Below are 27,311 nucleotides of genomic sequence, written 5' to 3'. Positions count from 1 at the left end.
ATTATGTGTGTTGGTTTAATCATTTATTCTGCAAATATTTATTCAGCACCTACAATGTGCCAAGCACCATGCTACATTTAGTGGAGCAATACGGGGGGGAAAACAAGCAAGTTTAAGGTTTAAAAGGCTTAAAATCTATGGTGCAAACAGATATCAAACCAATGCTCAAGGTATGGTTGTAAATTTGCAAGAGGGAAAGGATGCAGTACACCAGGCACATGCAATAGCAGGAGCCCAGAAAGGTTCTTGCAGAAGGGAGACTGGCGCCGAGATCTGAAAACGGTGTAGGAGTCAACTTGGGAAGGGAAAAGCAACCCAGGCAGAAGGAACAGCATGGACAAAGGCCTGGTGTCTGAGGTCTGATGCAGCATTCAAGGAATCGAAAGGCACTCAGTGCAGCTGGAGTACTGAGAGTGCAGAAGCCCAAAGCACACTTTGAGGGAAGAAGGGTAGGTAGGACCGCCAGGACTTTGTAGGTTCTGGGAAGCCTCTCGGCCTTTGTCCTAAAAGCAACTGGGAGCCACTGGAGAGTGTTTTAAGCTGGCTGTTCACAGACTCAGAATAGCAGATCCCATTGGCTGGGAAGAGGAAATTTGGTTTGGGTTTCACCATCCTGCAGTAGGCAGTCACCATCCACTGCCACACCCACCAAGCACATTCAGGACAGGAATCTAGAGAAGGGCCAAAGAAATTGGAGACAGGCAGTGAGGAGAGGGTAAGGCCTGGGCCCTGGCAACAGGTGAGAGGGAGAGAGGGAGACATAAGCAAAGAGAGCACTATGCACTCTGTCCCTGTCATTTCACCACAGTGAGGCAGCAAAAAGAAAATCTGGGGACTCTCCTACTCCCTACTTTCTCAGGGAACGGTAATGTTTGATGATTTGTCTATTGGGATAAGTAATATATATTATCAATTAATAATAAGTGTTCTAGTTACTACTGCTATATAATAAACCACTACAAGACTTAATGGCATAAGACAACCATTTTATTTATGCTCACTCATTCTGTGGGTCAGGAATTTGGACAGGGCACAATGGGAACAACTTGTCTCTGCCCCACAATGTCTGGGGCCTCAGCTGGAAGATTTGACAGCTGGGGGTGATCCAATGGCTAGGGGCTGGAATCATCTGGAGGTGTCATCACTCACGTGTCAGGCACTTGATGCAGGCTGTTGGCTGTGACATCAACTGGGATGTTGGCCAGAACATCTACACGAGGCTGAAGCTTTTCCACATGTTCTATTAGTGTGTGCCTGTTGGGCTTCCTCACAGTATGGTGACTGAGCTCCAAGAATGAGTCATCTAAGAGAACAAGGAGGGAATGCATGGCATTTTTATGAACTAGCCTCAGCAGTCACATAGCATCACTTCTTCTAGTCTATTAGTCAAGTCAATCACAAAGGTTCCCCCCAGGTTCAAGGAGACATAGTTCTCACACTCAATGGGAGGAGCATCAAGGGTTACACTATGAGACAAACATACGGGATGGGAGATGTTGACCGTCTTTGGGAAATGCAAAGTGCCTAAAAATCATAGCTAACACTGAAGTATTGCGTTCTATAACTCAATTGGTGGAGTATTGCACCAATAACTCTTCTAACCACATTATGTGATACTATCCTATCAGGTGGGTACCATTATTATCTGCACTTTGCAGATCAGTAAACCGAGGCAAAGAGATGGTTCTTTTGTTTGGGATGGAGTGCAATGTGGAATAGCCCTTTAGTGGAGAAAGAAGAGGTTATCTTGTGGGGGCTGGATGGTGGAAATGGGGCTGAGAAAAACAAATTGTTCTACAGCAATTGTTCCCAAAGTGTGGCCCCCAGACTGGCACTATCAGCATCGCCTGGGAAATTGTTAGAAATGCAGATTCTCAGGTCCAACCTCAGACCTGCTGAGTCAAGAACTCCAGGGTTGGGACCAGGTACTCTGTGTTTTCACAAGCCCTCCAGGTGATTCTGATTCTGATGCATGTTCAAGTTTGAAAACCCCTGCTCTGTATGATACATGAATGGGCTTTTAGCTTCTGCAGGCAGATCGAAAACGGGAGGTAAGATCTCAAGGAAAGATTGAAGTGGTAAGAAGAGAGAAGGGTCTGGAAAGAAGGAGATTTGAGAATATAAGTGGAGGCAAGAGAAAATAGAAAGACAGAGTTAGTGAGAAATTTCCTGGGGCGGCATGTGATTGATAAATGTCCAGAAACAAGCATGCTGAATATTGAACTTGAAGTTGTTTCTTGTTTCAGGCTACAATGAGCCTGTAACAGTAAAATCCTATAAATATAGGACTTACATATATATATATACACACACATATACACACACACACACACGTATATGTACATACACACACACACACATTCTTCCTCTTATACCCTTGTATAGTTCTATGTGCTTCCTGCAAAGCACTTGCTTAGATCCAAAGCCCTTTATATTGTAAGTCACAGGCACCCAAATCAAACTAGACTAATTTTAAAAGATGCTTTATTGTTGCATGTGACAGCTAAATGTAGGGATGGCGCTACCCACAGACTTTGGAGATTTAAAGTATAGCTCTCCTTCCCTGCCCAAATCTTGGTTCTGCTGCCCTCTTTTATGTTGACTCATTATTTTTTTTCTCCTGAAAAACGGTTCTTCTCCATGTGGCTGGAGGTAAATAAGGAATGTCTGCAAACAGACAGCTCCATACTAACATCCTTTCCATTTCCTTCCTCCCATACATACGTACAGGAAGGGACTCCAATTGGCTCTGTCTGGGTCATGTGTTCACCTTTGAACCAGTCACAGCAGCCAGAATAAGGGACTGTGATTGGCCAGCATGGGTCACATGTGGACCCTTGAGAAGATGGATGCAGTTAGGTATTATCAACAGGCCCAGCTAACCACATGGTATGGAGAAGGAGAAATTTCCTCAAAGAAAGTGGAATATCTAGGCTCAAAAGTCGGGGGAAGATGTTGAACAACAAAAAAGAATGCACATCCATGTCAGCAGCTATCACATATCTGTTTGAGTGATCATTTATTTATTTAACCTTTGTCTCTCCAACTTAAGATCCCGTGGGGAAAGGGACTATTATTGCGGGCCATAGTGCTGTACCCCTAATGCTTAACTCAGTGCCTGGCACCAGTAGGTGCTCAATAAAACCCTCAGCTATTGAAATAGGTTCTGGAGTATTTTGCCATGTGTCTTATAAAAGTTTGAGACTTTAACAAAAGGAATTTGAAGGAAAAGAGCTGGAGAAATTAGGAGCATCCTGTCTTGAGACATTTGAGGGAGAGAGAGGAGGGAGTTGGTTCCTGACGCTCTCCCTCTCATGGTCTCATTGATACAGATGGAGCAGGGACTATTAGTCCCATTTTACAGATGAAGAAACGGGCTCAGAGAAGCCCCTCAGCTGGTAAGTGGAAGAGTCATCACTGAAGCCTAGATTTTACTCCAAAAAATTTAGAGCAAATTATGAACCTCCTAGAACAGAGTTAGAGCTCCCTGCCTCCCACAACTGCCATGTAGACTCCTGAACCTGTCCTTTCCACCCCTGCCAGTTCCTCTCTCACTGAGCAAGCCGCTAGCTTCCCCATATAAGCTGGATTCCCTAGTGCTTCGGAGTGCAGGAGGAAGCAGTGGTTGGGGAAATGCCATTAGAAATAAAAAGCACATTGTTCTCCCCTGTTCTTCCCGCCTCCAAACCTATTTCCCAGTGGGCCTGCTGATGCTGAACCAAAGAGCCACACTGCAAGATAATGAATCATGACAGCAGAGAGAGGAGGAAGTGACTCCAATCAGCACTCTCCATCCGGAAGGCATTCAGCCTTGAATTATGGCCTGGTGTAAGAAGGGGAAGGAATCAGTATTCCCATTTGACAGATGTGAACATTGAGAAAAACAGAGTGAATTTCAGCAAGTGTAACTGGGTGGCATTGAATCATCAAGGTCCAGTCCTTTAGCTGGGCTCCAGGGAAAGGGTGAAAAATTCACCCAGAGACCTCTTGGAGATAGTAATACATTACTTGATATTAGCATTCTAGCTCATTCATATACTTTCCCCCAAGTCCATTCTATATCCGTTTGAGGTAAGTTTTATTATCGAGCCCATTTTACAGATAACAAAACTGAAGCTCAGAGAAAATAAGTAACAGGCTAAGGTCTTGCACCCAGTGAGTGGTTTCTAATCCTATAGGTGCAATACCGTTGCTAGTTCCACCAGGAAAATCCTCACCTGTTTGTGTAGGGCTCATGCCAATCCTAACTTAACATGGTAGAAAAAGCATTGAGGGTCATCCTGAGGACCTACTATGTACCAGCCACTAAGCTAGGCCCTGAGGATACAACCCTGTGACCCATGGAGCTTACAGTTGAGTGGGAAAGACAGCTAGAAAATTATATATGTGATATCTGCTGACATGAATGTCTTCTCTTAGTCATTGCTGCACATCTCTCCCCACTTTCTGAGCACAAATCACCCACTTTTTGGGGGAATTGTCTCTTCTCCGTGTCCCTTACACCGTGAGTAATTCTACTCATTACATCTGGTTCCTGACACCCCTACCCCACTAAAGCCCAAGGGCTAGACATGTGACCTATATTGGCCAATAATAGTGTTTCATCCCTTTGGCTGCAGTGATTGATTGGGTCTTGAATGGGCACATGATCCAAACAGAGCCAATTGGAGTTCTTTCCTTGAAATTTACATCAAGAAACTGGGAGAGGAGAAATGGTAAGAATGTAGTTACAGGACTATCTGTAGACACATCTCCAACCCCAGCCACACACAGAAGACCCATTTTCAGAAGAAGAAAATGAGGTCTTATACAAGAGGACAAGAAAACCAAGATGTGGATGAAAGGGAGAGAAAAAGAGATGTATCAAGTCCTGGAAATCCAAGGGTGAGTGTCCCAAGCAGGAGAACGAGAGCGGGGCTACAGCGACTATCATCAACTTAGCCTCAAAAGTCATAAGCCATAACTTCTACCATATTCTATTTGTTAGCCTGGTACATAGTCAAGGAGAGAAGATTTCAGTGCCATTTTTTATGAGAAGTGTATCGAGGGATTTGCAGACGTGTTTTATAACCACGCCATCTCCTGTTTCCCCTTACTCAGCTTGGGGCCATGTTCTTATATTCTTTCCAAGGCTAGAACCCACAGGAACTGCAAGTTATTCTTGAATATCTTTTAGTAAGATGATACTGCCTCATTCTGAAGAGGAGAGAGGGAGAACAGGAACAGGAGACAAGGTCCCTATAACCTTTTCTAGCTATTTCCAAGGGAGGAAATGAAAAGAAGCTAGTAACCACGCTTCCCATTAGTAAGAAACTTTACAACTCTCATTATCTTTCATATCCAAACAGGCTTGTGGATTGGACAAGGTAATATTGTCCACATGTCACAGAGGAGATACTGAGGCTCAGAAACAGAGAAGGGAATTGCTTGTGATGGCAGATACTCAATGCAGTCTGGATTCTACATCTCAGCTCCCTAATTTTCTCGGAGTCCATCCTCTTATTTCTAACTCGTGCATCTTGATCCTATGAACTATGCACGTCTCAGATCATATAGTAGAAGCTGGTCCCGGCAGTGAGGTTTACACCCATCTTAACTGCTCCATAAAACCTCATGAGACTTCCTCGAATCCAGAGAAGTTAAGTCCTGACACTTTAACAGCTCGTTCACGATACACAAACCAGATGGACCCGAGCCTTGAATCCATTTCGCACCATCAGGCAGCAATCACGTTATAGGCTCTGCACGCTGGCTAGGCACAGAACCCTGCTCTTTGTTCTGTCCACAGACACCCTGGGGCAGGGGTGTGGGATACCTATTTCCTGTCTTGCATCTGTTTATAAATGCGCCACCAAAGAAGAGGGGCTGTTGGCCATTCCCTCTGGATTTAAAACACACTTTCAGCTCCTCATGAACTGAGACAGGTAGGATTTTAGGAAACTGGCATCCTCTGAAGAAATTAACTGAGAGATGAGATTTCTTTAGTGACAGCCTTCGTGTTGTAAAAGATAAAAGTGTAGCTTTTGGCTTTTCAGTTTCTAGGAGTGGAAAGGAGCGGTTAGATCACAGACTCCGGGTGCATGAAAACTTTGCACCCTGATGGGTCCAAACTCCGACTCTGCTACTCACGGTTGATTTGGAGCAAACTCCTGATACTCTCAGCCTCTCTTTATTCATCTGTAAGATGACTATAAGGATACATTATTGCATAAAGTTGTTAGATGTAGACTAATCGTGAGCACCACATAACTGGTGCACAATGTATGTGCTCAGTTTGATCTAAGAGCTCGGCAAGGCAATACAGGAAAAAGTACTGGCCTTATGAGGAATTCCATCCAAGAAGTACACAACTGAGCGCTTCCCAAAAGGTGATCCAAGGGACACTGGACTCAGAAAACACACACTCAGGAAAACACACACAAAAGAAGGCCTTTCTTCAATTCAGTTTGGGAAATTTTGAAAGAGACAAAAATAAGCAGGCTCTTGTTAGTTTTGTTTGTGCTGCAGTTCTTCTCAGGGTCTTTATCATGCTAATATAGCCTGTGGATTTTCCAGGTGGTCAGGCTGAAGGATATATAAGGGTGTGAACAGGCAGATAGATGATAGTTAGACACATAGATGGATAGATACATACTTACATACAAACACACATACATACATAGACATGTTTCCCCGTCTGAGCCTCCGTTGACATATTACAGGGTCCTTGTATTTTACAGAACACAATTTTTAAAAAGTCGTGTAGAAGTTGTTGAGAGGTCCCTAAAAGTGGTGAGTTGGGTTGATATTCAAGTAAAGGGAGTCATCTTGGACTGAAGAGGGACTTCCCTTTTGTTTTGGGAGAAACAAGAGGTGAAATTTTGAAATTTTAGTTATGGTTCATAGTAGGATTGGAGTAGAAAAGGAGGAAGTTGAGCCAAGAAGTCGTGGTTTCCATGTTCTCCCTGAAGCAGGGTGCAAGATGACCTCTGAGAGCAAACCAAAAGGTAAGAAGGATCTTGGAGCAGAAGGAGGTGATGGGGGATTAAGGCTCGGCAGAGCAAGGGTGGGAGGTGACCACAAGGGGCAATCTTTTGAGTGTGTAGAGGAAATCATCAATTTTTACCAATGGGTAACCTTATGTTTTAGTGCTCTAAAAGGTTATTTTGAGGCTGGGCATGGTGGCTCATGTCTGTAAGCCCATCACTTTGGGAGGCAGAGGTGGGCGGATCACCTGAGGTTGGGAGTTTGAGACCAGCCTGACCAGCATGGTGAAACCCCATCTCTCCTAAAAATACAAAATTAGCCCAGCATGGTGGTGCATGCCTGTAATCCCAGCTACTTGGGATGCTGCGACAGGAGAATTGCTTGAACCTGGGAGGCAGAGGTTACAGTGAGCCAAGATCGTGCCATTGCACTCCAGCCTGGGCGACAGAGCAAGACTCCGTCTCAAAAAAAAAAAAAAAAAGAAAGAAAAAAAGTTATTTTGAAAGAACTTTACAGAATTAAGGAACCCATATTTTCCAAAACAATTACTTTTTTGGTTAAAATGTATAAAGAGAAGTGCATTGCCTTTCCTATCACAGATACCAAGGTCAGTTGGAAGAATCAGGAATATCTGCCCCCCAATAACAGGAGTTACTTTAAAAAGATATGTATATACTAGGCTGAATATAGACCCCAGAAATAAACAGGTCCTAATCCCTGGAGCCAGTGAATATGCGACTTTATGTGCCAAAAGGGTCTTTGCAGACATGATTAAATTAAGGAGCTTGAGGTGGGGGGATTATCCTGGATTAGTTTGGTGAGCCCTAAATGCAATCAAGAGTGTCCTTAAAGAGAGAAGCAGGAAAGAAATGTGAATATAGGAGAGGAGAAGGTGATATGAAGCAGAAACAGAGACTGTAGTGACATAGTCCTGAGTCAGGGATGCCGCAGCCACTAGAAACTAGAAGAGGCAAAGGGCTGATTTTTTGCTGAATCAGGAACCAGCCCTACCAACACCTTGATTTTAGTCCCATATGATTCATTTTGGACATCTGGCCTCCAGAACCCTGGAAAATAAATTTTTATTGTTTTAAGTCACTAAGTATGTAGCAATTTGTTACAGCAGCAAAAGGAAACTAATACAATAGGTATGTATATATGTATGGATGTGTGTGTATGTATGAGTGTGTGTGTGGGTGAGAGAGAGAAAGGGAGAGCATGTGTGTGTATTTTCCACACCACATTATTATTATTATTATTATTATTATTATTATTATGGAGTCTCGCTGTCACTCAGGCTGGAGTGCAGTGGCGCGATCTCAGCTCACTGCAACCTCTGCTTCCTGGGTTCAAACAATTCTCCTGCCTCAGCCTCCCAAGTAGCTGGGATTACAGGTATGTGCCACCACACCTGGCGAATTTTTGTATTTTTAGTAGAGATGGGGTTTTACCACGTTGGCCAGGCTGGTCTCAAACTCCTGGCCTCAAGGGATCTGCCTGCCTCTGCCTTACAAAGTGCTAAGATTACAGGCGTGAGCCACCACATCTGGCTCCCACAACCACCTTATAATAGAGACTGTTAATATCACCTCCACTGTGCAGGTGGGGATATTAAGATGAAGAGATTTTAGATATCTAGCTTTAGGCTGCACAGGTAGAAAAGCGTGGAGCTAGGCCTCAGATGTGAGGATTCTATGCTCTTAACTATACTATGCTTCCCCGCATGGGGTTATGAGTGTTGAGAAGGCAGGAAAAGGAGCGACAGTCAAGGACGTAAAATGGATAAGATGGTAATAAGAAGGAATGGGGTCCGGGCATAGAGTGGCTCATGCCTGTAATCTCACCACTTTGGTAAGCCAAGGTGGGAGGATCGCTTGAGGCCAGAAGTTTGATACCAGGCTGAGCAGCATAACGGGATCCTGTATCCACATAAAAAAAATGAAAAATTATCCAGGTATGGTGATGCATGCCTGTAGTCCCGACTACTCAGGAGGTGGAGGCTGGAGGATCGCTTGAGTCCAGGCATTCCAGCCTGGATGACAGCATGAGACCGTGCATCTGAGAAAAAAAAAAGGGAATGAAGGAATGAATTACAGGATGATTTACAGTTGGTAGGATGAACGGGACACTGGGAGCAGCCTAAATATTCAAGAATTGAGGATGGGTTAGGCACCACATAGCCCCTGACACTAGCAACAATACCATGAGTATTTGGGGGCTGCATTCAAGTTCACCTCTTGTCTGCCAGCTGTGAAGGACTTGACCTCTGTGAGCACCGGTTGTCTCATCTGAGAAAGTGCTGTAATAATAGCAACCATCTTGTATTTTGTGTTGTTAGGATTAAATGAGAGCATACATGAAAATGGTCTAGCTCAGTGTCTGACAGTACCCACTCAATAAAAAGCTATCATATTAGTTTTATTAGTACCACGTAATACCACATAGCCATCAAGAATCATGTTGGCTTTTTTGTGTTAAAACATAGGCATGACACAGCAAGTAGTAAAAGGTTAAAAGGTTAGAAACTAGTCAGTCGTTATCAATGCAGAGAAAGAAAGTTCTTTCTCCGGGAGAAAGAACTGTTTTTCCTGGGAAGTAAAATTATGATTTTTTTTCTTTTGTCCTATTTTTCAAATTGTGATAATATACACATAACGTTAACTTGACTATCTTAACTATTTTAAGCATACAGTTCAATAGTGTTAAGTATATTTATATTGTCTTTTGTCCATTTTATTTATTTTTTACATTTTCTACAATAAACACAAATTGTTTTAGTTAACAAGTTATAGCAAAACATATTTTAATATAGTTTTTATGCAGAATAATTAGCTAATAAAAGGAATACAAAGAAAATAAAGCATAAGGCTGTGCATGGAGGCTCACGCCTATAATCCCAAATTTTGGGAGGCTGAGGTGGGAGGATCATTTGAGCCCGGGAGTTCAAGACCAGCCTGGGCAACATACTGAGACCCCGTCTCTACAATTTTTTTTTTTTAATTAACCAGACATGGTGGTGCACACCTGTAGTCCCAGCTACTTAAGGGGCTGAGGTGGGAGGATCTCTTGAGCCCAGGAGGTCAAGGTTACAGTGAGTTATGATAGTGCCACTGTACTTCAGCCAGGGTGACAGAGTGAGACCCTGTTTCAAAAAGGAATAAAAGAGAAAAGAAAAGACAGAAAATAAAAGAAAGCATAGGGTGGAAAAAAATCTTTCCAACATGTAAGATAGTCTGAAAGACATACCATGGAATACTACACAGCCACAACTAAGAACAAGGTGATGTTCTTTGCAGGAGCCTGGGTAGACCTGGAGGCCATTCTCCTTAGCAAACTAATGCAGGAACAGAAAGCCAAATACACATGTTCTCACTCAGAAGTGGAAGCTAAGGCAGGGCGATGTGGCTCACGCCTGTAATCCCAGCACTTTAGGAGGCCGAGGTGGATGGATTGACTGAGCTCAGGAGTTTGCCACCAGCCTGGGCAACATGGTGAAACCACCACTCTACTAAAATACCAAAAATTAGCCGGGCATGGTGGCACATGCCTGTAGTCCCAGCTACGTGGGAGGCTGAGGCAGGAGAATGGCGTGAACCCAGGAGGCAGAGGTTGCAGTGAGCTGAGATCGCGCCACTGCACTCCAGCCTGGGCAACAGAGCAAGACTGCGTCTCAAAAAAAAAAAAAAAAAAAAAAAGACAAAAAGCTGGTAGAAATAACTGGGTAAAAGATATGAGTAGTCAGTAAAGATATACAGTAATGGTCAACCCCATTAGAAATAAGAGATGCATACACATGGGATAAGCCATGGGCAGACATTTTAAGGTGCTATAACCATTGTTGGTGAAGGTTGAATCATTTTCCCTACACCCTCACTAACAATAGGAATAAGCTCTTTACCTCATTCTGAAGAGCAGTTACATTCTATCTGACAGCATTGAAAATCCTTTCTGCTCTGGCAGTTTCATTTCTAGAACTCTCTTCTAAAGAAATGTCATTATATGTACAGTGACCAAAGTACTAGCAGTGTATTGCAGCATTTTTGCATTCACAAAATTTGGAAAGCAATCTGTAAGTAAATCAATGGAGAAATGCTTAAATGAATTATGGCATATCCATATTATGAAATATGAAGTAACTGTCTAAAAAATGAAAATGAAATATATGTACTGACATGGAAAGATGCCCATGATATTAACAGAAGAAAATGGAAATATCAGAACAATGCATGTAGTATGTACCCATCTATGCTTAAACATAAAAATTATACAAGGATCACTGTGCATACATGTTTGTGTGGATATGCATTCAGAAAAAAGTCTATTAAGATTGACCACAAAATCTTAACAGTAGTTGTCTATAGAAAGCACCGTGGGATTTGCTGAGAGAAGTAAAAGAGAAATTTTCTTTTTCACTTTTTTTCTTGCCTAGAGCATTTGGATTTCTTTATTTGCAGTGAACGTGCAATAATTTTATAGAAAAAATAAATAAAGAAGTAAAAGCACGAAGCGTGTTGTCAAAGGGGGGTTTTATCATCGCTGAGCATTTGCAAATGACTTTGGAGGCAGATGCTGCTGATGTGTGATCTCCCTAAAGGGGTCAGGAATCCATGCCGGGAGGCTGAGCTGGATTCCCCCAGACCAATAACTATCCATCTTGATCACAAAATCAGGAAGTTACTTCCACCACCTCTCTCAATAACTCATTCCAAGGCTTAATAACCTTTCCTTGCAGGAAGTTCTTCCTCTCATCACAGCTAAGTCCTTCCTGCTGCCCTGTCAGCCCTAATGAATGGGTCTCCCTTCCCTCCCTTCACTCTTGGGAATCAAGGGCCAAGAGTGAGGGGCAGGGCAGGGGCCACTTTGATTTTCTGCAGTTTGTCCCTTCTGTCCCGTATTGTGGCAATGCCCCGAGACCTTGGCATGGAAGTGGCCATAATCTTCTATTACAGACAGAGGTTGCTTTGCTGAGGCTTCTCTCTGCAGCAAAACTCCAGCCCAAGGGGTCCCCAAGGACCCCCAGTCTGCCCATCCCCACTGCTGGACACTGTGCACTACACAAACGCTGCCTCCCTGGCCTCTTTCCTGTCATATTTTATGCATCCTGATGGTCACTCAGGCCAAGATTTACAGAATTCATATCCTTTAGAGACGGAGGAAAATGGGAAACTCAAGATTTACTATCCCCCCAGGAAACGCTAGGAAAAGGTAGACCCAGGCTCTTAGGGGGGTGTATAGAAGTGAGGTGGGGAGACAGACAAACATTTATTTGGTCATGGCCTCAGCAAAGTGGTGCCAGGGGTCTGCTTCCCTGAACAGCAAGCACGTTTCTTCTAGAGCCTTCTTTCCTCTCCCAGGCTTCACTAGAGTGTGTGGTGCAGGACCAGTAACTGCAGATGGCAAAGATCCAATAAGGTGGACTCCTACTCTGCATAAACTTGGGATTCCCAGAAGGGGATAAATAAGTACATCAATAATTCCCATCCACAGCAAAGATGTTCAGACTCTTTTCAGGATGGTAGTGGAGTGCACACACTTGGAAATCAGTAAAGATCTCAGTAGAGGTTTGTGACTTATTAGCAGAGGTATTTGTGGAAGTTATTTTAACCTTGTTGGGTCTATAAAGTAGGATTGATAACAGCACTTTCTTGGTAGAAATTATGTGTGTATTTAAGGAAGCATTTGAAGGACTTTGAGCCAGACTGTCCAGGTTTAATTCACAGTTGTGTGAATTAAACTCAACAGTTGTGTAATCTTAAGTAAGTCACTTAACTTTTCCATAGCTCAATTTTCACACCTAGAGAATGGGAATGATTATAGGAATAGTACCAACCTTATGGCGCTAACATGAGTTCATATATGTAAGTTGCTTGGAGCATTGTTTGAAACATAGTAAATGTCATATGACTGTATATTAACATAACGAATATGTGTAGAAGATAAATCTGGGTGTGTTAAATTGTGTCCGACAATTCCAAGACAACACTGAACTCTGGGGATTAGGTCGGCATGGCTTAGTAGGTTAAAAGCTGACTTGTTTAGTGGAGGTGCACACATGCATAAAATTAATCATGACTCATAACATGTGTGCGCTTTGCTGTATATACATTAGACATCCATAAAAATAAAGACATAATTATTTTATTTGCATATTTATTTGAGACAAGGTCTTGCTCTGTTTCCCAGGCTGGAGTGCAGTGCTATGACTGGGTTCACTGCAGCCTCAACCTCCCAGGCTCAAGCAATCCTCCCACTTCAGCCTCCCAAGTTGCTGGGATTACAGGCTAATTGTTATATTTATTTATCTATTTATTAATTAATTAATTTATTTATTTATTTATTTGGTAGAGATGGGATTTCGCCATGTTGCCCAGGCTGGTCTTGAACTCCTGGGCTCAAACGATCCTCTCCCCTCGGCCTCCTAAAGTGCTGAGATTACAGTCATAAGCCACTGCACATGATTTAAAAACATAGTACTGCACATGGTTTAAAAACATAGTAATTTTAAAATAAAAATATGAAAAGTGCAGACTCTGTAGTCAGATTGCTTAGGTAGACATCTACGATCCACCATTGGCCAGCTATCTCACCATGGCCAATTTACATGCATTTCTTCCTCTTTTTCTGCAGCTTTGAAATAGAAATGATATCAGTACCTAACTCAAAGAGTTAGTAGGGTTTAAATGAGATAAAACATGGAAAGCTCTGAAAAAATTGTCTAGCAAACACTAAACAATATTAGAATTTTAGTGGTCCAATGAGTGGCATAGAGTGAGAGTCTTAGGTTTGCAAGTAGCTATGTCTATTCCTAGTGATGTGGCCTTGGGACAGTCACATCTCCTTTCTTAGCTTCATATTTCTGCTTTACCACATGCAATAGTAAGTCCTAATTTGCAGAGTTGTTACAAGGGTTAGGAAGAACATATGTAAAATTGCATTGATATGCATCTGGTCCATGGCAATTGATCACCATCAGCATCATCTTCATCATCATCATCATCATCATCATCATCTATAACAACATCATCTTTATCATCTATTATAACATCAATGTCCTCATCATTATCTGCAACAACATCAATGTGATGATCATCACCACTGGTCAGGAGGGAGCAAGTCCAAATTCAAAATAAGAACATACTTCATCAAGATGGGACCAGATGCAGATGTGGAAGACTGAGGATGCAAAACCAGAGCTAGAAGTGGATTGAAGGACCTCCTGCCCCAGGCTGTGGCCTTATCCCGCACAGTCCACCATCCCTTCTTTGTATTTCAATCAAAAAAGACTCCAAGTATTGAAAACTGAGAGGAACAAGTGATTTGAACAGCCCTTGAAATAGGGTATGATATGCCTCATCCCCTTTTTCCTCTCTAGGAATCCACCAAACCCACTCCTCTACTCAGCAGTGGGGCCGCCTTCTCCAGCTGGGGAATTCAAGATTCTCAGGTGCCTCTGCTTGGTAACTCCATCACACACACTTCCTGGACTGAGAACCAACTCAGTTTGCATGATACCTCAGTGAAGTCTAAGGAGATTAGATCTGTAGGTTGCCCTGAGACAATAATAATCATTGATGTTTGTGTTAGACCACTTTGTGTTGCTATAAAGGAACACCTGAAACTGGGTAATTGATAAAGAAAAGAGGTTTATTTGGCTTATGGATCTGCAGGCTGTACAAGCATGGCACCAGCATCTGCTCAGCTTCTAGTGAGGTCTCAGGAAGTTTTTAGTCATGGCAGAAGGCAAAGGGGAAGCAGATATGTCACATGGTGAGAGAGGGAGTGAGAGAGAAGGGTGCAAGACAGAGGAGGAGGTGCCAGGCTCCTTTAAGCAAATAGCTCTCACACGTGAACCTGTAGACCCCACTTATTACTGCGAGCCCCAAGCCATTCATGGGAGATCTGGCCTCATGACCCTAACACTTCCCACCAGGCCCCACCCCCAACACTGGGGATCCTATTTCAACATGAAATTTGTAGGGGACAAACATCCAGGCTATATCAGTATTATTATCTAGTGCTAAGAACAGTGCCTGGTGTGCAGTAGGCGCTCAGTAAATTTGTTGAATAAATAAATGGTTTCAGCCTATATTTATGGAGTGCTTATTATGTGCAAGACAATAAGCTCAGCATCTTACACACATGTTTTTAAGTAAGCCACACAACGAGCCCATGAGTAGCCTTCTATCACCATCTCCGTTTTACAAATAAAAAAATCCAGGCACAGAGAGGTGAAGTCATGTACCCATAGTCACACAGCTAGAGAGTAGCAAAACTAGCCTTCAACTCAAGTTGAGACTGATTCCCAAGCTGGTACCCTTTCAACTTGTTTCACTGCTACTTCATAAGTTCATGTGCCGTCTACCTGCCACCCCCACCCCTCTGAGCTCAGTACTCACCCAAGTGTCTTGAACCTGACTAGGCTTTCAGTAACTGCCCTTGAATGAATGAACAAATGTCACAGACCATCTGCTGAAGTCTCCCTGGGAAAATACATCTTTTTAAACTTTCTAACGAGTTGAAGCTTCTTTCCTCCCCAGCTCCCTTGGGCCTCTTAAAACTTCAGGAGGATGCAGCAGTCCTCAGCATAGGAGCCAACAATCAATGGGAGATTAACATCCATAACTTACAGAACACTATGATTATTTTTCCTCTTCAGCCCAGAGCCCCTGGATCTACAATGTTTTCTCGAAGTGACCCCAAGACAAAGGCACTTTATGGTCCTGGTCTCCATGGTTGCACCTGAAAAAGAGCAGGGTGTCACTTGCCCCGTCACAAGGTTATGTGAGGTCAAACTGAGAAAGTTGGTAAGGAGAGCAAGCTTGGTATCGGAAAGCGCACAGTTCGAATCCCAACTCTGTCCTTTATCTGCCTTCTGACCTTGAGCAAGAGAACCTTTTAGAGTCTCAGTTTCTGCATCTCTAGAAGGAGAATGTTAAGATGTTGATATGTATAATGTGAATAACACTTACTTTATAGGTTATTGTGACGTACTTGGGTTGCTGTTAGAAATATACTGTGTGTTAAATAAATGGAAACTATTCCCACTCTCTTTGTTTTGTTCTAAGATGTCATGGATTTAAAAATTACTTTTGTTTTATGGAGGAAAATAGGAAACTTGGGTGCCTTAACTGTGCACAATGATTCTAAGACTCATCTTGGTTTCAGAAACAAGAGAATATGAAAAGCAGTGTGTCTTAGCATTAAAGATACAGGACATTGTTATTACCGTGATGAATGTGAATACACTTTGTCAACTATAAAAAAAACACTGAATAAACAAGGAAGGCAAAGAAAGTAACTAAAATAAGGTGGGCTTTATTATATACCCTTTGATAGGTCATAAAACCAAGACTGGGAGAAGTCAATCACCTACTGTAGGTCACACAGCAAGTGATTCTCAGCTTTAGTTTTTATTTACTTTTCTTTTCCTTCACTTGATTTGATTTTACTTTGCATTTTTTTCTTTTTTTTTTTTTTAGATGGAGTCTTGCTCTGTCGCCCAGGCTGGAGTGCAGTGGTGCTACCTCAGCTCACTGCAAGCTCCACCTCCCGGGTTCACACCATTCTCCTGCCTCACCCTCCTGAGTAGCTGGGACTACAGGCACCCGCCTCCATGCCCGGCTAATTTTTTGTATTTTTAGTAGAGACGGGGTTTCACTGTGTTAGCCAGGATGGTCTTGATCTCCTGATCTCGTGATCCGCCCGCCTCCACCTCTCAAAGTGCTGAGATTACAGGCGTGAGCCACCGCGCCCGGCCTACTTTGCATTTTATTTTCTAAGTTTATGCACTCGGGTCTTGGCTAAATCCTCTGCTCTAGAGAAACTGATATCACACTCTTTATTATTACCTGGTCCGCGGTTGGTAGATTGGTCCATTTTCTTGTGTGTGCTGCCAATGCTACACAATCCCAAGAGCCTCCCTGAAGAACTCTGTCAAAAGAGATTTTCGAATTCATACCTGAGGGCAGTGGAAAAGGCTATTGTTATCAACTAGTGATGTCTGTCGTGGGTGCTGAATGAGAGAGTGGTATTGAGCGTGCCATGAATTTTCTGTGTCTGAAGCAATCCTCTGAGATCTAAAGAGAGGCCTAGCTCACAAGAACTGGAAAGGCCACTGGAGATCACCTGGTCCAAGCTTTTCACTGTGTACATGAGGGGACAGAGGCCTGTAGAGGATGAGCATCTCAAGGAAATGCAGAGAGAGGGCCCAGAATCAGCCAAGCACACTTTCTCCTGCAAAGAGGGTCACCAACCACAGGTGTTGGTCCAAGGAGAGTTGCCTGTTGGCAAAAGACCTTTACAAAGGCCACCCTGGAGAGCCCATTCAGGTCTTTGCTTTCTGACTTGGCTGAGCAGGCCCCTCTGACCTGCCAGGGCCACAAGGAGGTTCCCTCAGGGGCGATCAAGGCACTTCAGCCCTGGCAGAGGCTCCCAGAGGCATTTGCTGCCTCTCAACTCCCACCGTCCAGGGTTTGAATGTGTTTACTCTGCTCACAAAGTGGCTTCCTGTTTCGAAGAGGAATGAGTTTTTTAAAGGGTTATAAATGTGATTCAAAAGGCTTTTTGGACATCAAATGGCTCATAAAAAATGAAACGTTTCAATGATTTCAGCATAAATGAATGAAAAACACATGGTGTATGCCTCCTACTCTTTTGTTGCAACAAAAGGTTCTGGTAAACCAAAGAAGTGGCAAGTGATTTGGACCTCAATGTACCTGAGACTTGAGTTTCCAATGCCCAAACTGGAGCTTCTATTGCAGGCCAGGGAATATCTGAGCAGAAAGGTTGCTTCACGTGGAACAAGCTAAAACATAAGGGAAAACATTTCCATAGAGCTTTATTTATTATTATTATTTTTTTTGAGATGGTGGGTCTGTTGCCCAGGCTGGAGTGCAGTGGTGCAATCATGGCTCACTGCAACCTCTGCTTCCCAAGTCCAGCAATTCTCCTGCCTCAGCCTCCCAAATATCTGGAATTACAGGCAGGTGCCACCACGCCTGGCTAATTTTTTTATTTTTAGTAGAGACAGGGTTTTACCATGTTGGCCAGGCTGGTCTCGAACTCCTGTCCTCAAATAATCTGCCTGCCCCAGCTCCTGCGATACCATAGTGCTGGGATCACAGGCATGAGCCACTGTGCCTGGCCAGTTTTTTAAAGTCTATTTTAACTGTCCTGCTGACCTTACTTATATCATCATGTACTCTTCTAAAGCAGAGTTTCTCACCCTCGGCACTATGGAATTTGAGGCTGGATGATTATGGTGGGGGCTGTTCTGTGCATTGTAGGATGTCAAGCAGCATCCCTGGCCTCCACCCACTAGATGTCAGTAGTGCTTTCCCCCAAGCTGTAATAACAAAGAGTGCCAAAGATTCCCTGGGGGACAAAACTGCCCACCTCCCATTGAGAACCTCTGTTCTAGAGTCAGAATTCATTATTGTAGAGTGTTCTAGAGCCAGTAATGTTGGGATGAAAGTGAGGGTAGATGAATGGATGGCCTTCAGGGAAAGTAAACAAAATTAAACTCTAATAGGAAATTTAAAATAATTAAGGGTCTGCATTTTTATAGAAGGCATATGCAAATTATTATTTGCAGTATTCTATCCTTTACATGAAAGTAATGTTGAAGGGTCACTTAGCTAACGCACAACATATATCTGATACACAGCCAAGAGCCTGAAATGGGCTGAACTTCTAATCAGCTTGATGAACTACTTATATCAAAAGCAACACATTGTAGCGTGTGTGTGTGTGTGTGTGTGTGGTCAGGTGGGAGCTAATGTGACCATCATCCTGGTTAGCCTAAGATTCTGATTTTAGTACTGAAAATCCTGCATCCCAGGAAACCGTGTGGATACCAGCAAACAGGAACAGCTGGTCATCCTAGTGGGAGAACAAAAGAGCTTTTAGAGAAGCCCATTACATACTGCTGTAAAGATGGATGTTAACACAGAAAAAAGATAATGAACTCCAAAAGTCACTCACAAACACACATAAATCTTAAGTATATAGGGCCATTTGGTGTAAGAGAAGTAGCCTTCCGTATCTGAACTTGTAGGCATCCTTGAGTTTGTTTCAGCACCACACAGTAACTGAGGTAGAGAAGGACCCCTGAGCATACAATAAATATTAGTTCTTTGGGGGGTGAATGTCAATGAAAACGATGAAGTAGGTAATTCTAAGGACCTGTCTCCCTACAGCAGCTTTGAAAGATCAAGCAAAAATGGGCACACTCAACATTTTCAGAACTCTGGGAAATAGTCAAAGGTTTATAACAATTAATCAAATGCAAAATTTTGTAAAAGCAACTTTAAAATGGTAGGAAAGCTTTGTGACTGTTTCCTTGCCCTGCGCCACCCTCTTTCTCTGCTTGGTGGTGGTCTTGAAAATGACAGCTGCTTTCCAAGCGTGGGACCATGGTTCTGGTTTTAAGGGATGTGGAGTAGACCTTATTGTCAAAGAATTATGTTTGTCTGTTTTAACTTGTCTGGGGGCTACCTGAAGGAATGACCAGGGTGCTTGTCTTTATTATGCCCAAATTGGAACTGGGCAGAAAAGTAGCTACTCAGAGTACATTTCTTCAAAACATTATAAAGCAAATGAACAACTGACTGTTGGCTAGGATGAAAGATACAGTTGAGGCAAACAGTAAATGTGTAGGAAGCCTGAGAGGACAAGCTAAGGAGAGAGTTTCTTTGGGAAATAAGGGCATTTAAAAGCCATCATATATACTTGGGAATTTAGACCATGTGCATTCCCAGGTTAGGATGCATGATCAGAAAAGACTATAAGTTGTTAATTTATGGTCTTCACAAGTTTTTAACTCTGGCTAATATTTAGGCTTGGAACAAACAGGAAGTTAAAGCTAAGTCTAATTTGTAAATGGCCTGGCTACACTTTAAAAGTATGTTCCAATACAGAGCTCATCTGAAAAGATGGGGATAATTTGTGTACTTTTCTTTTCTTTCTTTTTTCCTTCTTTCTTTCTTCTTTGAGGGAGGGAGTTCCTAAGGCTTAAGGAAATTTCTTTCAAAATACTAGCCAAACACAAGTTGAAGAAAGAGACTTCAGAGGCAACGCATTACAAAGACTACAGAATGTACACAAATAGTTTAGAAAAGGCACTAAACAAATCAACAGCTACAATCCACAGCAAGCAACAAAAACAAATTCTGAGGAGGGGGAGGAATCTGATGCCCACAATCACTACATTTTAATATTCAAAATGTCCAGTTTTCAACAACAACAAAATGATTAAGCCTACAGGAAAGAAGAAAGTATGGACCATGAATGGGAGAAAGCCACAGAAACTGCCCCTGAGGAAGCACAGGCATTGTACTTCAGTTCATGTCAAACCAGATAAAAACTTTAAACCAACTGTCTTAAATATAAACAGATTTTTTTTAAGACATGGAAAAAGAGCCAAAGGATACCAAGAGAAGGATGTCTTAACAAATAAAGAATGTCAGTAAAGAGAAAATATAAAGTGGAACCAGGGAGAAATTCTAGAGTTTAAAAATAAAATAAATAAAATGAAAATTTTATGACAAGATTTCAATAGCAGATTTGAGGAGACAGAAGAAAGAATCAATTAACTTGAAAATAAGTCAATTGACGTTATCCAGTCTGAGTTGCAGGAAGTAAAAAAGGATATAGAAGGATGAACAGAGCCAGGGAGACCTGTGGAACACCTTAAAATGTCATATGTGCAGTGGGAGTCCCAAAGGAGAGGCAAGAAAGAAAGAGGAACAAAGGATATTTGAATAATAATGGCTAAAGACTTCCCAAATTTGATAAAAGACAAGGGTTTACACAAGACAAGGGTTTCACTGAGAGAAACCCAGTGAACGATAAGGATATATGCTAAGGAATTCAAGACCCATTGTAATCAAACCGTCAAAAGACAAAGACAAAGAGAGGAGAGAAATAACTATGAGAGATACTCAAATAACAGAAACACCCAGTTTCTCATTAGAAACAAAGGAGGCCATAAGACAACAAGATGGCATATTTGAAGTGCTGAAAAAAAGGATGAGGTGGGAAAGATTGTTAGCCAATAATTTTATATCTGGCAAACTACCCTTCAAAAATAAGAAAAAAATTAAGATATTTTGAGATAAACAACAGCTGAGGAAGTTTTTCATTAGTAGATGTGTCCTATGAATCTGCTTAAGAGAGTATTTCAGGCTAAAATGAAGACATAGTAACTCAAAGTCACACAAAGAATAGTAACTCAAAGTCACACAAAGAGACTCAATGCTACAGAATTTTTTAAGTAAACAAATAAAACAATAAGTATAAATCTGTATTGATGGTGCACAATGTATTAAGACAATACATTGTGACAATAATAACATAGACAGGAGAAGTGCTGTATAGAAACAGTTTTTGTATGGTATTAGAGCTAAACTGATATAAATTCAAACTAAATTTTTATAAATTTAGGATGTTAATGTAATTCTCCTAGTAAATACTAAGAAAATATCTTTAAAAATACAGAAAAGAAAATGAGAAGGGTATCAAAATCGTTCACTGCAAAATATCAATTAAACCATAAGAAGGCAATAAGGAGGAACTTAGGAACAAAAAAGATATAAACTATACAAAAAATATATATAACAATGGTAGAAGTAAGTTTTTCCTTATGAGTAATTACTTTAAATGTAATGGATTAAAATCTTCAGTCAAAAGACAGACATTGGCAAATTGATTTTTTTAAATGACTCTACTATATATTGTCTACAACAGACTCACTTTATATCTAAATATGCAAATAGACTGAGAGTGAAAAGTTGGAAAAAATATCGTCCATGTAAGTGGTAACCAAAAAAGAGTGGGGGTGGCTATTGTAGTATCAGATGAAAGAGTCAAAACTTCCTACAAGAGATAAAGGTCATTATACCTGGAGGAATGGGGATTCTTATATGCTGTTGGTGGGACTGTAAACTAGTACAGCCATTATGGAAAACAGTATGGAGGTTCCTCAAAAAGTTAAAAATAGGACCACCACATGATCCAGCGATCCCATTACTGAGTATTTATCTAAAGGATATGAAATCAGTCTGTCAAAGAGATATCTACACTCCCATGTTTATTGCAGCACTGTTCACAAAAGCTGAGTGATTCAATCAAAGTGCCATCAATGGGTGAATGGATAAGAAAAATGTGTTGTACATACACACAATACAATACTATTCAGCTATTTAAAAAAAACTGAAACTGTCATTTTTGGCAACATAGACGCATCTAGAGGACATTATGTTAAGTGAAATAAGCCAGAAAAAAAAGATAAATGCCTCCATGATCTCACTCACTTGAAGAATTTTAAAAATCTGATCCCATAGAAGTACAGAATAGAATAGTGGTTAACAAAGTCTGGGGAGGGTAGGGGATGAGGAGAGATTAGTCGGCAGGAACAAAATTACAGATAGGTAGGAGAATAAGTTCTGGTGGTCTATTGCACAGTAGGGTGACTATAGTTAACAATATTGTATTGTATTGTATATTTCAAAATAACTAGAAAAGAGGATTTTGAAAGTCCTCAACTAAAGGAAATGATAAATGTTTGAGGTGATGAATAAATTAATTATCCATTGTTTTATATATATATACACATATATATAAACAGTGTAAATACGTACCAAATGTACCATATATGTACATATGTACCAATGTATATATGTACCAAAACATCACATTGTACTCCTTACATATGTACAAGCATTATGTGTAAATTAAAATTAAAATAAAACTTAAAATTAAGTCTGACATGAAAAATAGATTTATTCGATTAAGACCATTTCAAATTTATTGTACATATTTGGAGAAGCAAATAATTAGGCTCACCTGTGAATCTTACTAATGATATTGCTACTGATATCTGGTTAAAAGCAATAAGAAAAAGAGAGACAGAGAGAAAGAGAGAGAGAGAGAGAGAGAATATTGAATTAAGTGTTTAAACTTATAGGAACAAGAGACCCACAGTTAGTGTAGAAGATTATCACATCTGAAGAAAATGTCCCCAAACCCAAAAACTCATTGAGGAAGCTAAATATAAAAATGGTATCTTTCAAGAGTAAAGAAAGAGAGCAAAGAGGAAATGTGACACCCCTTGCCCACCATCCCCCAGGGAGACAGGCTGGGCCAAGAGACCAGACTTATCTACTCTCAGAAGCAGGCCCCCCACCCCCAAAGAAAAGAACATCATTATATATTGAGAATAGAGTAAATTCATCAAGAAGATATAACAATTATAAATATATACACACAAAATAACAAAAGCCCCAAAATATATAAGAAAAACAGTGAAAGAATTGAGAGAGAAATAGACAGTTTTACAGTACTAGTTGGACGCTTCAATACCTCGCTTCTGATAATGGATAGAACCTTCAACAGAAGATCAGTAAGAAATGGATGATTTAACACCGTAAATCAAATATACCTAACAGACATGTATTGAACATTCCACTCAATTCAGGAGTACACATGGAACATTCTCCAGGATAGACCATCTACTGGGCCACACAGAATTCTCAATAAATTTAAAAATTCTGAAATCATACAAAGCATCTTCTCTGACCACAATGACTTGAAACTATAAATTAATTTCACAAATATGTGAAAATTAAACAACACACTCAAAGAATAAATCCCAAGAAAATTGTAAAATATTTTGAAACGAATGAAAACAAAAGCATAAAATACCAAAACTTATGGGATGCAGTGAAAGCCGTGCTTAGACAGAATTTTATAGCTATAAACACCTTCTTTAAAACAAATCTCTAATTAGGCTGAGTGCGGTGACTCACGCCTGTAATCCCAGCAGTTTGGGAGTGACGTCAAGGTGGGTGGATCACTTGAGGTCAGGAGTTCGAGATCAGCGTGGACAACATGGCAAACTCCTCCTCTACTAAAAACACAAAAATTAGCTGCCTGTAGTCCCAGCTACTCGGGAGGCTGAGGCGGGAGAATTGCTTTAACCCAGGAGGCGGGGGTTGCAATGAGCAGAGATCACACCACTGCACTCCAGCCTGGGCAACAGAGTGAGAATCTGTCTCAGGGTGGGGAAAAACAAAAAAAAAAACCTCTAATTAATAACCAAACTTTACATCTTAAGGAACTAGAAAAATAAGAACAAACTTTACTAAAAACTAGATGAAGAAGAGAGAGAATGACAGGAAGAAAACAAAAGAAGAGATAAACGAAAGAGAACAGGAAAACAATGAAATGAATTAACAAAACCAAAAGTTGGTTCTTTGGAAAGATTGAGAACATTGACAAGCCTTTAGCTGGACTGACAAAAAAAAAAAAAAGAAAATAATAAAAGATGCAAATAACTAAAATCAGAAATAAAAGTGGAGAAATTACTATCCACCTTACAGAAATAAAAAGGCTTTTTAGAGAATACTATGAACAATATGCCAACAAATTATATAACCTACATGAAGTATAATAATCTCTAGAAACACACGAATTACCAAAACTGGACTCAAGAGGAAATAGAAAATCTGAACAAACCTATAACACAACAAGTAAAGAGATTGAATTAAAAAAAAAAGATTACGTCTCCACCTGTGAATTCTACCAAATGTTTAAAGAAGAAATAACATCAAGTTTTTTCAATCTTTTCCCAAAAAAAAAAAAAAAGAAGAGAAGGAAACGCATCCTGACTTATTCTATGAATGTAATATTGCCCTGATATCAAAGCTAGACAAAGATGCCATTACACACCAATTAATGCAGATGCAAAAATCCTTAACAAAATACCAGCAGACAAAATTCAACAGCTTATTAAAAGGTTTATGCACCATGACCAAGTGGTATTTACCCCAGGAGTCTAAGGGTGGTTCAAGGAGTCCAAGAGCAAGACTCCGTCTCAAAAAAAAAAGAAAAAAGAAAACCAATGTAATGCAACATTTTGATAAAACAAAGAAAAAATATGTAATCTCATTCAAGCCAGAAAAAGCATTTGACAAAATTCAATACCTTTGATAATTTTTTAAAATACTCATAAAATTAGGAATGGAAGGGAATTTCCTTAAATTGAGAAAGAACGCTTATGAAAACCCCACACTAAGCATCATAGAGAATTATGAAAGACTGAAAACTTTCTTCCTAAAATCAAGAATAAGGCAAGGGTGTCCACTTTCATCACTGCCATTTAATGTTCACGAGAAATTCTAGCCAGAGCAATTAGGCAATAAAATAAGTAAATAACTTGAATAGAAATTTCTCTGAATAATATATACAAACAGTCAATAAGCACATGAAAAGATGCTCAATATCATTACTTGTTAGGGAAATGCAAATGAAAAAACACAATGAGATACCACTTCACCCCCACTAGGATAGCTATACTTTTTTTAAAAGGAGAATAACAAGTGTTGATGAGCATTACATTGCTGGTAGGAGTGTAAAATAATGCAGTCATTATGGAAAACAGTTTTGCAATTCCTCAAAATGTTAAACATAGAATTAACATACAATCCAGCAATTCTACTCATAGGTATATACCGAAAAGAATTGAAAACAGGTACTGAAATCAATTATTGTACAGATTATTGTATCATAACAGCACTATCCACATTAACCAAAAGGTGGAAGCAACCAAAAGTTAATTTTATGTTATGTAAATTTTATGCCTCTGGGTAAGTGTGTGTGTGTGTGTGCGTGTGTGCATATGGATGTGTGTGTGTGTGTTTCAGAAAAAAATTTAAAAAGGTTAAGTCTTATTGTATTTTTTTTCTAAAGACAGGAAATATTAAAACTTGGTAAAACTTGGTAAGAATGCTTTCCAGGCAAAATGACCCAAATTTGGCAAAGATAATATTAATCTGGATGCTGAAAAATGCAAATCATAGTTATTTGGAAAATTCCCCTCAGTGAGGAACCAGTAAGAAACTAGGACAATTGTCAACAAATGATTTCTGTTCTTCAATCTTCAGTTTGATCTCTAGGGAACTAAAACACCCAGTTATCCGGGAACAGCTGACAATTTTCTAAATGGTATCTGGTGGCGGGATTGACAAACCAAGCTAACATCAAGGACTCCATGGGTTGTGATATAAAGTGGTTATTTCAGCATAAATCTCCAGGTGGAACAACTTGTTTTCTCACCAACAACCTCCTTTGTTTTGAAATCACAATACTAATAGTAATAGCGTCAAGCACAGCAACCTTTTATTAACTGTTTTCAGACACTGAGATAAGAAACATTGCATATATTGCATAACTGAGCACTCTCAAAGAGTTGAAATTATACCCGTTTCACTGATGGAGAAACTGCTCACAGAGAGGCAGTTTCAAACCAAGATTTAATGTCTACATTCTAAAGAGAAATCAAATTTACCATCAAGCATTACAAATGAGTATAATGAGTTTCTTCCATGAACTCCGCAAAAACACCAGCAATTGCATTGCAATCTGACATTCCACTCACCCCTGCTTTTCTGATATTGTTGAAGGCAAAAACATCCTTTGTCCTAGAGGTTCACCATTCAATATAGTAGCTTTTAGCCATCTGCGGCTACTTAAATTTAAAATAATTAAAATCTAAAAATAAAAATTCAGTTCCTCAATTTCACTACCCATATTTCAAGTGCTCAACAGTCACATATGACTAATGTCTATCGTATCGGTCAGCTTGGCTATAGGACATCTTCATCATCACAAAAAGTTTTAGTGGACAGCATTGTAGAGAAATGCTATGCCACCAAATTTCTGATGCTAGATTGACAACCTTGTGGCTCTTCTCTTCTGATTACCTTCTCACAGTTTAGCAAACAATGTGTGTGAACATGCAAGTGTGTCTACATATCATGCTTCAAAGAGCTGAACTAACAAACTGAGCTTGTCCATAGCAGTTCTGAGCAGGCATGGCACAAATACTCCTGGCCCTGAGTTGATTTATCTTGATGTTTGGTTGAATTCCTCACATTTTGGTTCTCTTTGGTAACCTTTTCACCCCGTTCTTTTTTAAGGTGGCTGGCTGTTATAATTCATCATGAACGCATCTCACTCCAGGCCTGGCTCCCCTGACAGAAGGAACAGCCGGTCTTCAAAAGGTCAAAGGCAATTTTCTCCTTTCGTCTTTCTCAGTTTCCAGCATAGATTTGTCACTCTGAGAAAGCATGAATTCTGGATTTGATGTACTTTAATTGATTTCACCCTCAACAAGTCAGACTGTCCATCAGCTCTCTCCTTGGGCTTCCCTGAACTTTGCTTAAGGCTAAGGTTTTCATCCGTCCCTGGAACCAAGCTGTCACCAAGCAATTTACTCCCCTTACCAACTCTCAGGACCCATCTCGTTTACACTCCTGTAACTCTCCAGAGACAGAGGAAGAGATATG

The 27,311-nt window shown here is 40.6% G+C and overlaps 1 long non-coding RNA gene across 1 annotated transcript; it reads right to left on the bottom strand.

Annotated features, from left to right (window-relative positions):
* Window positions 1-967: 967 nt before the first annotated feature.
* Window positions 968-18,330, bottom strand: LOC129049417 (uncharacterized). The gene is made up of 5 exons (XR_010135695.1): window positions 18,191-18,330; window positions 17,682-17,770; window positions 16,815-16,896; window positions 15,594-15,705; window positions 968-1,303 (listed from the first exon to the last, which is right to left on the bottom strand). It is a non-coding gene; the product is annotated as an uncharacterized LOC129049417 (long non-coding RNA).
* Between the last annotated feature and the right edge of the window lie 8,981 nt (window positions 18,331-27,311).

Source organism: Pongo abelii, chromosome 10, assembly GCF_028885655.2.
Source record: "Pongo abelii isolate AG06213 chromosome 10, NHGRI_mPonAbe1-v2.0_pri, whole genome shotgun sequence".
NCBI lineage: Eukaryota > Metazoa > Chordata > Mammalia > Primates > Hominidae > Pongo > Pongo abelii.
Note: the sequence above shows the minus strand (reverse complement) of the source record. Positions and strands in the feature narration are given on the sequence as shown.